General features: G+C 38.5%; 1 long non-coding RNA gene across 1 annotated transcript; it reads right to left on the bottom strand.

Moving 5' to 3' along the window:
• Window positions 1–1,721: 1,721 nt before the first annotated feature.
• On the bottom strand, window positions 1,722–14,092 carry LOC134510995 (uncharacterized). The gene is made up of 3 exons (XR_010069767.1): window positions 12,985–14,092; window positions 9,399–9,562; window positions 1,722–2,357 (listed from the first exon to the last, which is right to left on the bottom strand). It is a non-coding gene; the product is annotated as an uncharacterized LOC134510995 (long non-coding RNA).
• Between the last annotated feature and the right edge of the window lie 248 nt (window positions 14,093–14,340).

The following is a 14,340-nucleotide window of genomic DNA, read 5'->3' as shown; positions in this document are numbered from 1 at the left end:
ACAGTACAAAAATTGAATCCCTCAAAATTTCGACATCACATCATGCAATGCTACAGTGAATAGGCTATATCATTTGATGAAGTACAATGATGTGAATGAAACTTAATTCCAGCTTAGAACTCCATACAGTCACAATTGTTTTATAATTTTGCATTTTTATTTTTCCTCTTCACGCTTTTTTTCCCCTAGTAATTTAGATAGTCGTTTTTCTTTTAACTTGTGGCATTTATTAAAACACGGCAAAAATCAATTTCAATAAAATAACACAAATCACATGTGTGAAAAGGAAGTAGGAGAGAGAACTATTATGATATAGCCCACCTTTTCTTGTTTTACTGCCATATGTATTGTAACAGCTTAATACCCTGCTCTTCTCTGCAAGAGGCAAATAAAACCAGCAAAAACTGTTAAGTGGAAAACTTCTTCGCAAATACTACTTCAAAAGGATAACAATATTTGAGGAATGCAGGACTCAAGTTGTTTATCCAGCCAGCAAAATAAGTGGGTTTTTTGCTCGTCCAAGTGCTTTAAGGTTATATCCTCATCATTTTTATAACACATACTCTAAGAGCTTACAAATATGGACAAAATACTTCCTAAAGTTTCCCTAGACCAGTGAGATTTTTCTGAAATAAATCTTTGCTGCACAGCAAACTCTGAGATGTTGTTAGATGATTTTTAACGAATCCCTCCCCTACCTTCCGAGCTCCCTTCTTTTGAGGGATTTAAAAATATCTTACATTATTTCTAAATTAGTCACACTTGAAGCAATCACCAGGGGTTTCCTTGCAGGTCTCTCAGAAGTGGTTTCTTCACGGAAATGTTGACTTTATGAACTGTGAGAGGACTGGAGAAACTGACAAATTTGTCAAGCCTGAACTGGAATGTAAAGACAGCTGGTTTGATGCAGTAAATCATGTGAAAGCTATTTCCAAGGAGTCTTTTGACAAGCTGTCAGGACACTGGTTGGAGAAGCACCAGGTAGCACTAGTCAGGAGTGAAACGGTGACAATGGTGAGGAAACTCATGTCTTTTCAGCTCTGCATGCCACTTCTGGGGAACCAGTTGTCATATGATAGAAAATATCCTTCTTGTCAGATTGATTTTATGTGCTAGGGCTCTGCAAGCTGGCCGCTTAAAAGGTGCACATCAGGAAGTGTAACTTCAGGCACAAGAGATTAAACTATACACTTCCTTTCACAGCCAGTGGTGAGAGACAGGCTCTTCCACAGACTCCTTCAAAGATCACCGGTGATCACACGTAGGTAGTACAACCATCAGCTGCTCCGCCCAGTTCTGCATCATATTCAAACTCGCTGAGGGTGCACTCTGTCCCATTGTCTAGGCCATTAATGAAGATGTATTGGCCCCAGTATCAACTCCTGGGGCACACCACTATTAACTATCCTCCAGCAGAGCTTTGTCCTGATGACTGCAACCCTTTGAGCCCAGCGCCTCAGCCAGTCTTTAGCCTACTTCACTATCCACTTATCTAGCCTGTACTTAATCACCTTGGCCTCGGAGACAAGCTGTTATAAGAAATAGAGCCGATAGCCTTACCAACTTGAGAAAAAACTCTTCTCCCCTCATCCTCCAAGCCAGTCATCTGTCACAACCTAAAGGGTTACCCAGTCTTCAGGTATGTATAGATTGTGACCATGAGTTCTTAGGGTTCCATAATAGACAAGGACATGGAGGCTTTGTCCTCTAAATTTCTTTACTTTACTTTATCACAGATTACCACAAGTACCACAAAAATCACCACTAGCCAGTATACCTACGATTAATAAAGAAAAAAATATATACATGAGTATTGAGCTATTACAAATTATTATCAGCAATCAGTAATACAGTATCAGTCCATGGTATGGCACCAATCAATAATAGTAACAAACAGTAATAGCAGCAATCAATGGTATATCAAGAATTAATTGTATAGCAAGAATTAATTGTATAGCAAAAATCAATATAATAGCAACAGCCAATAACAGCAATAACCAAGTAGGTATATACTATTACTGGTTACTAGAAACATCATTAGTGAAGAAAATTTATCAACAATGTAACATTCATATTCGTATACTTATGAAAATTACTTTTATGGCTATATAATACCTGTATCAAGAAAATTAGACAGATTTCAGAAGGAGGTAGACCACTCCAGAGGGTGAACCAACCATCCCAGAGGTGGGAGGACAAACTGAACCGACCTCAGAAGTGTGGTCCTAGAGGGGGACCAACAGAACAACAGATGGAGTCTCACTGCAAAGATGATCCATGTCACAGAGTCTGGAGTCAGCCAGGCATCCCCAGCAAGAGTCCAAGATCTCATAGAAAGTTTGTGTGGAAAATTCAGCCTGTTTAGGGAAGAAAAAAATATATACAGTATGAGTAGTTCTTAGTGAGAGGCTCCATTTTGTGTAAACATTAACTCATTTTTAAATCATAGAGACATAAGAGAGCATAGGACAACCACCACTTTGAGCATCCAACAGGTGCAGTTAATTTTTATTTTTAACCTGTAACAGCCAATAGATGATTACGTTTTCTATTCTTTCAGATCAATTTTTATTTTTCCAGACTGTTTTCCTGTTCTTACAGTTGTAACAGCCAATGGCAGCTACTCATTCTTACTTTCTGAGGATGTTTCCCCTTTTTGTGGAAAATTGTGAACAATTTTCAGCAGTATTTAAAAAGAGTACCATTATCACCACATTGATTTAAAGGAAAAGCATTATGGCAGACTCACAGCCCCACCTGATAAGCTCTGATTTTTCACAAGACCCACCAATAGCTGACATCCTTTGGCTTTTATAAGAGCCTTACAAAATTTTAAAGTCTACTTTAGGGATACTTTCTCCTTAGTCATTTATCAATAAATCTAAGACCTAAATGTTAGTTTCCCCTTTCTTGGAATTCTCAGTCATCTTAGTTTTTGCCCTAAGGGAGATGGTATAGATTTACAGCAAGTTATAGATTTCTGGACAGATAGTAAAATGTTAAATGTATCTTTTATTGGTTTTATAGCCTTCTTTTTTCTTGTCCTGTTCCTTTTCTATCTTGTTTTCCATTTCAGTTCTTCATATCACCTGTTTTTTCATGGTTTTTGTTTTGGTTTGGTTTTTTTTGTAGATATGCCTATGACAGTTAAATAATTCATATAAGGATTGTTCATGACTTTACATAAATATCTACTAATTTCTGGAATGTCACTCTATATAGAGTCCACATAAATTCTCAGATGGTTACATGCAACACCTGTTGATATCAGTGAAAGCTATGCTCTGTCGTATGTTATCATTGGAGGCGTGACTGATAAAATTTCCACCTGATAAACATTTCCAGAACAATCTGATTCCTGACATCTATATAAGAAAGGAAGATTTTTAGTATTCTGAACAGTGCGTGATACCTTGTTTTGCAAGCACATCATGTAGGAAATCACTCTGTATTTCGGTGATTATTAAGTTTAGAGTGAGATTATGGTAGTAAACAGACTACCAATTAATCAATGTCTTACTATTATCTTGCCTATGAACTTCATGATTGTCATCTCTGCATCTTCACATTTGTGAGATATGACAAATTGCAGTACCACTGTCCTAAGAAAACTCTGTAGAAAACCCTCTCCATAGAGGGCAGAGGCACTGGCCCAGAGAGTACAGAAACCTTCATCTCCTTGTTTTCTTCTTCTGATCCCAAGAGTTTTATGAAACTACTATGAAGAAGCGTAGATGAGAAAAAAGGCAGAGTTAATAGGCAGCGATGGCATTTTCAGAGCTTAAGAGATGTACAAAGTAATTACCTTTAATCACTACTGCAGTCCTTTTTTTTTTTCCTTTTTAAATTATCTCTGTTTGTGATTTCTACCATCATTTAGCCAAATACACTAGCTACGGGATATCTGAATCCTCTGGAATGGTTATTGGATATTTCTCCAATGAAGGTAATGACCTACACACTTCATTATGATCCTTTTTTTAAAATCTTGTCCACCACAGTTCATGCCTTCTGGCTTTTTTTTCCCTCTTGACTTTTTCTCGCACGTGGAGACCTGCTTCTATCAGACCAACAGGAAAATGGACAGATGACTCACTAAGAAATTGGACTGCTGACCTTGGCAACGCTTAATCTGCTGCTGTGCTAAAACTACCTCTCATCAGGCTGACCTTATTACCTCGCTGGCCTTCTCTTGTCTTCCGCTGGTTTAAAGCACTTACTGTCAGCTGCTGTTGTTCTCTTCAGGACAATGTGATGTTAGCGCCTGATAAAGCTCCTACTTGCTACAGTAACAAACCTAATAAATAAGAATAAAAGTTGCCCACCCTGAGAGAAATTTAGAGCTGTATGTCAATATAAATGATAAATTATCTTTGTCAATGCATAGCAATATCTGTTGAATATCACGTAAGTGAGACTAATCGCTATAAAATAAACATTTCATATATTATTTGTTTAAACTAAAAGCCGTGAGGCAGGCTGAGAAAAAAAGAATGAAGAAAGCTGATGAGAGCATGCATAAATTCAAATTCCTGATGATTCTATTTGGTTCTTAAAGAGTGATGATGGGATCTGGATTTTCTGTCTGAAAAAGCAATATGGATAAAAGTTTCTGTGTCGATGTGGCAAGGTTTTGATAGTGGGCAGGGGTGGCCTCTATGGAAGAAGGTCAGGGGCTGTCCTGTGACAGACACAGTCAGTTCCAGATGGCTCTGGACTCACCGCTGGCCAAAGTGAAGTCAGTGTTGCCTCTGTGAAAATGTATTTAAGAAAGGACAGAAAACTCCATAGAGAGGAAGAAAGAACATGGAGAGAATGAGGGAACAGAGATAGGAGGAGGGAATCAGAGGGAAACAGCAAAAGAACAGTGAGGTCAGAGGGGCAGGAGGTGCTCCATGGCAGAGCAGACATTCCCAAAGGGACACAGCCCATGGAAGACCCATGCCAGAGCCGAGGAAAAGAGCAAAGAAGGAGCAACAAACAGAAACCACTATGTCCTGACTGCAAACATCACCACCAGCCCTCCACCACTGCTATTCCTTGCTTCACTGAAGGCACTCAGTGTAACCTGTGGCCATAACAAGGTGGGAGGAGACGTGTCTGATGTGAAGTCGAGCCGGGGAAAAGAAGCGGTGTGTTTTCCCTAAATGTTTTAATGCTTTTTCCTTGGTTTGTTTTCTGTTTCTTAATGCCTGAAAAAGTAATTAAATATTTATATTAATTTGAAATAAATTAATTTCCCCAAGTCGAGTCTATTCTGCCTGCCACAGTAACTGGTCACCAGGTGACCTCCTTGTCTTTCGACCCATGAGCTGTCTCGCTCCTGGTCTGTTTTCTCCTCTGTCATGCTGGAGGTGGGGAGAGTGAGAGAGCAGCTGGGTGGGTGCTTGGCTGCCAGCCAGGACCAACCCACCACAGACTTTTTTGGTAATTATCTTTTTGGTAAAGCTGCTGCCCTTTTCAGTAGTCCCTACTCTTAAAAAGAAATGAAGTTCATTTAGCAAAATCCACCTGTCTAAGCCACAGAGAAGCTAAAACTCCTGCAATCCTCACTACCGTAAATAATTCAGAGATAGCTTCACATTTGAGAAGACGTATTCAGATACATAGAGTTTGATCAATTGTAATGTTGCCCTGTGAACAGAATCACACAAAAGGTTCACATGAAACTAGAAAAGAAATACTCGTATTCACCAAGGTTAAGACAAACATGATCTACATGACTCTTCCTAATGTGTCTTCTTGGAAAAATGTCCTGTTTTTCTAGGAAATGCCATCTTGGACATCCTCTCTACAGCTATATATAATATCAACATTAATAATCATATGCCAATAAACTGACCTTCTCCTCTAAGAAAAGACTATTTGTATTAGCAAGAGTTGCAAGCTCCAAATTTGGTGTACTATTATGCTCCTTCATGCTTGACTGCTTTCTTAAAGATGCGGAAATCAGTACCAGGAACCTTTGTCTATATTCAGTGCAAATGCAGCATCCAACTGCAATTTTTCAAAATAATTAGATGCTTGGTTGAGCACCTCGTTTTAGTCAATTCAGTTGAACGCACACGTAATTATGATATATCAGAAAACACTGTTTACAATGTTTATTCCTTTTTGCTACTAATCAAATTATCAAATAAAATTAAAAATTTATTTTTGAAACCACTTAGCAATTCTTAGATTTTTATGAGTTATCTAAAAGACAACAATTAAACCAATAATATTAATACACACAAACCACAAAACGGAATGACACTGTCAATATTCAAAAAAGAACAAAGAACTAATGCGGCATGAAAACGTGGCAATGAACAATCATGCAAGATTGTGTATAATAAAACTAAATGATCGCTTTTAAGCATGTATTAACCACATCCAACCAAATACAACAAACATATACTAAGCCACAAAAAAGCAACAAAATGTAAATATTCATTTCACAGTCTGCATATGAACTGACTTCCATCCTTGGCTAGTGATATCTTTGGGTTCACATAAACAGCTTAGAATAATGCCATCTAACAGAAAAATAGAGCTTTAAGAAGTGAATAAATTTAAAGTAAGTAAAAGTTTCATACCAAATCTTATAGAACAGAGTTGAAATGACCTTCAGAATGTATCTTATCCATTCATTTACTCTGAGACAGATCAGCTAGTTAAACTAAATATTTTATTAACCTGGTCCAAAAAAATCCATTCAGTTATGCAGATTTCAGGAAAATTATTCCACGTCTCAACAATATTTTTTTTTTTTGGTCAGAAAGTCTGTCCTATTGTCTAACATGAATAAGTAATTTTGGAATTTTAGCTTATTACTTCTTCTCCTATGTACCATGGACACACAAAAATAATTATTTCTTCTTTGTTTCTAATTTTTATATACCACATGACTCCACATGAGAAAAACACACTCTTGACTTCAGGCTAAATAACCCCAGGTCTTTCCGTCCATCTTTGGAGGTCATGTTTCCTAGGCCTTTCATCATTTTTGCTGATGTCCTTCAGAACCTCTCCAACTGACCTATGTTTTTCTTGAATTTTTATGACAGAAACTGAACACATTACTGCAGCTTATCAGAGCTCTTGAACAGAAAGGTTATTTTATGTATCTTACAGGTTATCTATGTCATTTGTTCTTTTTCAGAACAGAATGACATGGCTGACTCATAATCAGCTTGAGATTCGTTCCTTTTTTCTCTAAAGAACTGCCACTTAGCCTGTTGTCTACCCTCACGCATTTATGCAGTTGACGATTTTTGCTTAAGTGCAGTATCTTTTGCTTGTCCCTGCTGACTGCATCTTATGTTTTAAAACCATTTTCTTCAATTTGACAAAATGCTTTTGTAGTACAACAAAGAACTGACATCTTCAGTATTTGACATTATTTAGGAGTCTTTCTTCAGATTACCACGCTCCCCAGTTGTGCTATATTTTAGAGACCAAGGCAACAACTCCACTGCCAAGGTTGCCAGCATATTCTCATAATTCTGGAGGTCCTGAATATCTGTTCTGACACTTTTATGGAAATTGAGCTCATGCAGTACCTCTCAAGAGCTCAGTAGTCTTTTAAATAAGGTCTTAACACAGCTGAAGAATCCTTATTTCTGCAAAATTCCATGTGGCTTTAACTCCCATAGGAATCCACAAGAATGTAAGAAATCAAGTACCGCACAGGTGCACTCAAAAAATGTGGCCAGTAATGAATGAAATCACAAGCACTCTTGAGTTAAGGAAACTCTAGAAGTAAAGATGAGTGCAAAATCATTACTAAACTCTTATATCAGATACTATCACAGAGGTCAGAAGTTTTTCCTCTGCTTCCTTCCCCCTTATCCAGTTGCCGAGGGACACTTTTTCATTTTAGTCATGGTCAAAAAAACAAGTAGCATATTTTGACTCAGTCTGAATATTTTGGCTATTTCCAAATGTAAAAAACCTGTTTGCTTACCACGTTTCTGAAAATGCTGTTTCTGTTTTTCTGTAATACAGAAGCTTCAAAAAATAATCATCCAGCCTAAGAAAATAAACCGATGTAAATGTTTGGAAGACTAAAGACGAACATCTTCAAAGTTATAAAAGTTTTAAAATAAGGTGGTCTGTCTTTCATGGTAGGACAACTTCTATTCAGCTTCACTGACGCTAAAGAGGTTAAGAGCACTGGATGCCCAACGCTTTAGCTTCGGGGTATCCAAAACCACATAAGGCCCTTTGAGTTAAAACCTGAATTAAGGATACAAACATTTGGGATATCTCAGGACAGGAGGTGAATGTAACCAGTGATAAAGTCATTCTATTTAAGCCACAGGTCTTTCCCTTCCTTTATTTACTTAGTTTTGATTTCCATTTAATTTTCCTTCTACTTTCATCTTACCAAAAGACATAAGAAATATATGATTAAAAAAAAAATACACGGATGCAAAGCCAAAGTGAGAATGTAAAAAAGCAGGAGAAAAACAGAGAGAAATACATTTTGAATAATCCCACTACAGTCCACGAAGATAGAATTATCAGAATTGAGCCCTAAGCGACAAAGATTTTTCAAGAAAAAGAACAAACACTTTTTGTACTTTTAGGGTATTTGATATATATCAAAAAGTCTGGGTTTTCTTAAATTATAATTCATTTTATGTATTGAAGTTTTTTCCAGGCTGGAGAATGCAATGATGTCTAGCAAACTGACACCATTATCACACTAGTGAAAGCTAAGTAACTTAATAGGAATAGGCTTCCCAGTAACATTTCTTCCCAAGTCTCCTCTTGCTTCCCATTGTATTTTTTGGTTTCAAAGTAAGTACCTCACTACATTATAAATTAACTCCAGTTCTAATTGTCTCAGTGTATTTTGACTGTAAACCTAGCAGGGTGGAGAATGGCTTTTTTGTTCGCCATCGCATTGTTAAACACAAAAGGATTCCAGTTCATGATGGCATCTGTTGATTTCCACAGGGGGGACAATGATGCCTGTGATAATAACCATAGTTAGACTTTCATTCCTGAAATTGAAGTTGAATTTTCCAAATAAACTGGTTAATAAGGAATGCTATTTAAAAAATCAGAAAAAAAATTCTCAGGTTTTAGTGTATATGACAGAAAAGCAGTTGCTTCAGTTAATGAAAATAACAGAGCAAGAAACACTTTACTATTTTACAAGTAATACTTAAATAGCTCTTATAGAAATAGTTCTATTTATCTGTGCTCACACAATTGCACCCTTTAATAAGTTCTTTTAATGACTTCCTTGAAAATATATGCCTAGGTTCCTGTCTGCCGTTGTCTACAACTGAAGCACTTACTGAAATTCACTTGCAAGGAATGGACATGCAAACAAATGCTCCGACATTAAGTACAAGCACTTAAAAGATTAAACACCTCAGTGATGCCATTTTGCTTTTAATTACCTTGTACCTATGAATGTTGTACTTTTCTTGCGGAAATGTCTTAAGATGCTCCTGGTTTTGTTCCTGTGTTTGCAACAAAAGAAAAGATTCAGTGCTTCTGAAGTGTGGGGGTTTCTTTTCATTATCTTACTCCCAGGACATGTCTCACACGAACACATCAGCTCCTTGGGAAAATATATAAATTAGATTTATTTTTGCAGTAGCCTTCTTAGCCAGTATAAGCTTATAATCATCAGTGCAGGAAGCACAAACTTCTATACCTAGTCAGACAGCTGAGGTTTTTGAATAAAGAACAATATTCCAACATGCTTAGGGCTATGGAGTATTTCATTTAAAACACAGAAAAACTACTATGGAAAGAGATAACTAATATTCATTATTGTTCATTTCTACAGAAGGCTTTTGGGTAGCTGCCTCATTAGAAAATAAAATCCTATTGCTAAGCAAATTAGCTAAGAACACAACCACAGAGCAAGCATATTTAATGAGTGCAATAAATTTAGAAAAGAAAAATGTCTCATTTTAAACAAAGAAGTAGACTTAATACTGGCAAACAAAAACCTAATCTACAGTATCTGTGATCATTCGATGAATAGGAAACCCTTGAAACCAATGGAAAGACTAACATTGACTTCAAACAGCTTTGGGTCAGGTTCCAAAATTTACACTGTAATAACTCTTTATAGTCTATTAACATCTGTCTTACTAATGCTCAAAACCCCAGTAATACAAGAGCTATTCCTTTGTGAGAGACTTCATGTATCATATATCACCTTCTTTTACAAACAAAACTTGGACATTTTCAGACATATTTTAGAATTGCTGAACCACAGAATTGCCACAAGCAAAGATGTCTCCAGAATCACAATAGCGGAGACCTTCTTCACACCTCTGCCTACATTCAGTCTCTTGCTTTTCCCTGGATCCTCTCCCACTTCTTTTCCTTATCCCCTAAATATAGGACAAAATTGCCTCCTGCCTAGAACGAGTCTTTCTTCACCCCCTACTCCATTAGTGAGTTATTTAATCCTGGCTTCTTCTGGTCAGGGAGCCAGTCATGAATCTGCTCTGAGTGAGCTGCTGAAATACCAGCAATAGTCTGTGAAAGTGTTCCACTGCTATCGTATAACTTGTACAACTTTAATGTACATACTTTGGTCTAATAAAAGTTTTATCCTCCTCTGCAAATCTTGCTTCTTAAATTGTCATAATGTACCCATTACATTAAATGTATGTTCTATTTATTTTTACATCCACATAAGCTATATCCATGTAAGTGAGCTTCAATTACATAGAACACTAATATAATACAAATAATGAAGAATTACTCATTTTGTTACTTCATATACATTTATTTCAAAAGACTCTAATTCTGTCCTCAGCATTTCAGATTTGCCACCAGTGACAACAAAACCCCATGGACCTGGCTGTCCTTGACAGAAGGAAAATAATTTAGGCAAGCACTCTGTAGTGAGAAGCATGCTATAATCATGATTTCTTACTGATTCATTGCACATGAACTATGTTTATAAAGCTGCAATTAGTAAAAATGCATTCTTGGAAATCATCTAGAAATGATTAAACATTTATACTGTAATCATTTCAGTAATTTTAATAAATCTGGGTTTTTAACTTCTATTAGCCTATCAACTCGTAACAAGCAACACATCATTTCAGATGTACTGCAACCGATCTCTGACCCGTAACTGACTGAATTTGGCCTGTATCCATAAAAATCTACTAAAAAATCAAGTGCTGTCATCAAAGCAAAATTAAAGGAGTAGAAAAGGGTTGCCTTCGGCTGTGGAGGTATTTGGAAGTAGTTTTACAATAGCTGTCAAATGAAATGAAAGCCGATCCTTTTTGAGCGCTGCATTATTTAGAATCTGAGTATATACTTCACATTTAACATTGTACCAACAACCTACAAGACGTCTCGTGCTGAACTTAGAAAACGTTATACCAAGACAGCTGCTAATGGAAATAGTCTGTATTCCTATAGGACAATTCTCTGGCTATTGTTTACTAACATATTAGGGGAAAATAAGGTCAAACAGATTTTTCAATATTGCTTATAGACTTGACTGCCATTGCAATGAGAGTTTTGCAAAACGCATTTGAAAATCTTGCCCAGCATGTTCAAATGGCTTCAAAAATTTGAAAAAACATGAGCTTGAGGCTAGTTTCCCAAACACCTATTCAGTTTCCCGCCTCATTAAGAGAACAGTCTTCAGTAGCTCCTGTGACTAGGTAGTGATTTAATGTATAAGGCTTCTATTTCTGAAAGCTTTGATTCGATGTCTTAAGTTACATATATTTTCGCTGCACAGGAGGAAGTTTTGGTCTTGCTGAAGTGAATGGAAAGTTTTCTTTACTTTCAGCGGGATCCAAATTTCAGCTGTATTTGGAAGTTTCAAGAATTCCTAAACTGGTTAGGAACACGGACATCAATTAATTACCTCTTTGCAACCTCCCATTTCAAAACACAAGTTCAAGAAACATGGCTACCATGTTGTTGTTTATCTATGAACTTTCATTTAGTAGTGAAAGCTTTAAACACGATTTATTGGACGTCACGCAGCACACCACTGCCAAGGACAGAATTCTGGTTTTTGGTGGTTTTGTGGTGATTTTCTTCCCCTCTGTAGAGGTGCTGTTTTCTACTATGACACTGTCATGGTTTCAGCTGGGATGGGGTTGACTTTCTTTCTGGCAGCTGGGTTAGTGCTGTGTTTTGGATTGGGGATGAGAACGGTGTTGGTAGCACACTGGTGCTTTTGGTTGTTGCTGGGCAGTCAGGGCCTTTTCTGCTCCTCACACCGCCCCGCCAGTGAGTAGTCTGGGGGTGCACAAAAAGTTGGGAGGGGACACAGGCAGGGGGACACAGACCCCAACTGACCAAAGGGATATTCCATACCATGTGATGTCATGCTCAGCATATAAAGCTGGAGGAAGAAGAAGGAAGCAGGGGGACATTTGAAGTGGGATCTATCTTTTTTATCAAAATTCTGCTTATATACATCTCCTTTATTCTTCTCTTTTAATTATATACAGGGTAGCACATACAAAACTCAAATTCCTCTAGGTTTCAGTTGACTTTATAAAAGAATTCAATAGCAAATTTAGAAAAGGTAGCTGGGAACTGAAGCAGCAAAAGATGACAGAAGTAAGAAGAGAAGATCAAGTAACCATTTAAATTACTCAGGAGTGCAACTTGCTGTTTCCAAATGATTTTAATTTAATTCATCTATAATGTATAAGCTTTCCGTGATTTCACTTCAACAATTATAATTGCTAAGCAGATCTTTTACAGACATGAAAAAAAGAAACAGAACAGAACAGAGAAGTGCATCGGTGGGTTAAAGCAGAATTCCCTCACTTCGCACTCTTTCAAATTTTCCAGTTTTTCTGACTCACTGACAAAAGGCTATAAAAATGTTTCATTCATGATTGTGTCATTCACTGTTTTATCAACTTTTTTTGATAATAAAGTTTTAACTGTGATCAATACTGTTGTTTTCAAAATGTACATTTAAAAATAGAGGTCATAAGACAGGACTTAAAATATACCACCAGAAATACTCACATGACAGAACTGAATAGTCTGAAAATAAGATGATTTCTCCAAACCTTTTGATGGAAACAAAGGACGTGGCCAAGTGATGCTCATCTTTCTCAACCTATCTGCTCTGCTGTAGCTGCCTCTTCAGATGGCCAGATCGTTAGTCCTCCAGGTAATGAGGTGTGCTCAAATTCACAGCTCCATCTTAGCTCTGACTGTGGGCTATTTTCATCATGCCTGTATAATAAGGTCTTAATCATGTTTTTGCTTATAAATAAGCATGCCACATTAATGCCCGATGTAAGGTATAGGACTAAAATTAATTGAAAACACTGATGATCAAAGAAAACTGCTCCAGAAAAGGTTGTCAACAATGAAAATGACTACAAAACATAAATGCCAATGAGTTCTTCTCCAGAGGCTTCTTGAACATGGATGCATTTAAGTTCCAATTCTTGAATTGAATTTGAATTCAAAGTGTAACTAAAACATTTCAGAGACTTAACTATAACAGTTCCAAAATAGAGGGAGGGTTGTGAAGGAAAAGAGTTAAAGGCCAAGAAAGCAAATAATGATTTCCAGTGGGGCTTTTTTAAAGTCGCCAAGGAAAGCTGTCCCAGATATCCAGGACAGCAGAGGCTGGCACAGGCGAGCACAGGCTGGCAGATGACACATCTCTGAGGTACGGGAGAGATAAAGCCAAAGTCTCTGAAGGAAGAAGCCTCGCTGTTGCGATGTTGAGCCATGTATGCTGCAGTTTCAAATTGGCAACCAACGCAAATGGGATCTTGGCATGCATCAACCTGCAGCATCCAAACATCAGCGAGCCCGCGGGACCCTGTGTCTCTGACAGTGACGAACTGTCAGGCTTTTCAAAGCCTGGCCTGATGCCTCCTGCCACTGAAACACCACCAGCAAGCGGCGGGGGTTTTTCCCCCATATTTTTTATCCCTCTGCAGGTGACAACGCTAAACTGCGCCTGAACCGGGGGGCGGCATCCACCATCGGACCGGTCCCTGAGGGCACTGGCCACCCCTTCCCAAGAGGGCTGGCAGAGGGCGCTGCCTCGGCGGGAACGTCCCCAACCCGCCGGCAGCCCGAGCGGAGGCGGGGGAAGGCCGGCACACCAGGCCGGCACACCGGGCCGGCACCGAGATGGCCGCTGACAGGCCTCACCGCCTCGCCGCGGGGCGGCGGGCCTCGGCCGAGGGGACACTTCGTTTCCCCCGCCTTTCCCTCCGCTGCCGCCGTCCCCTCCGCCAGCCCTACCCGCCCTGTGCCCACCCGGCCGCCGCGGGCACAGGGGTCTTCCCGCCACCGCACAGCACATGCTCGCTCCGCCCCCGGCGGGCCAACGGGCGGGGTGGCCTCCGCCGCCGC

Source organism: Chroicocephalus ridibundus, chromosome 1 (genome assembly GCF_963924245.1).
Source record: "Chroicocephalus ridibundus chromosome 1, bChrRid1.1, whole genome shotgun sequence".
Taxonomy (NCBI): domain Eukaryota; kingdom Metazoa; phylum Chordata; class Aves; order Charadriiformes; family Laridae; genus Chroicocephalus; species Chroicocephalus ridibundus.
This window is presented reverse-complemented; position numbering and strand designations above follow the sequence as displayed.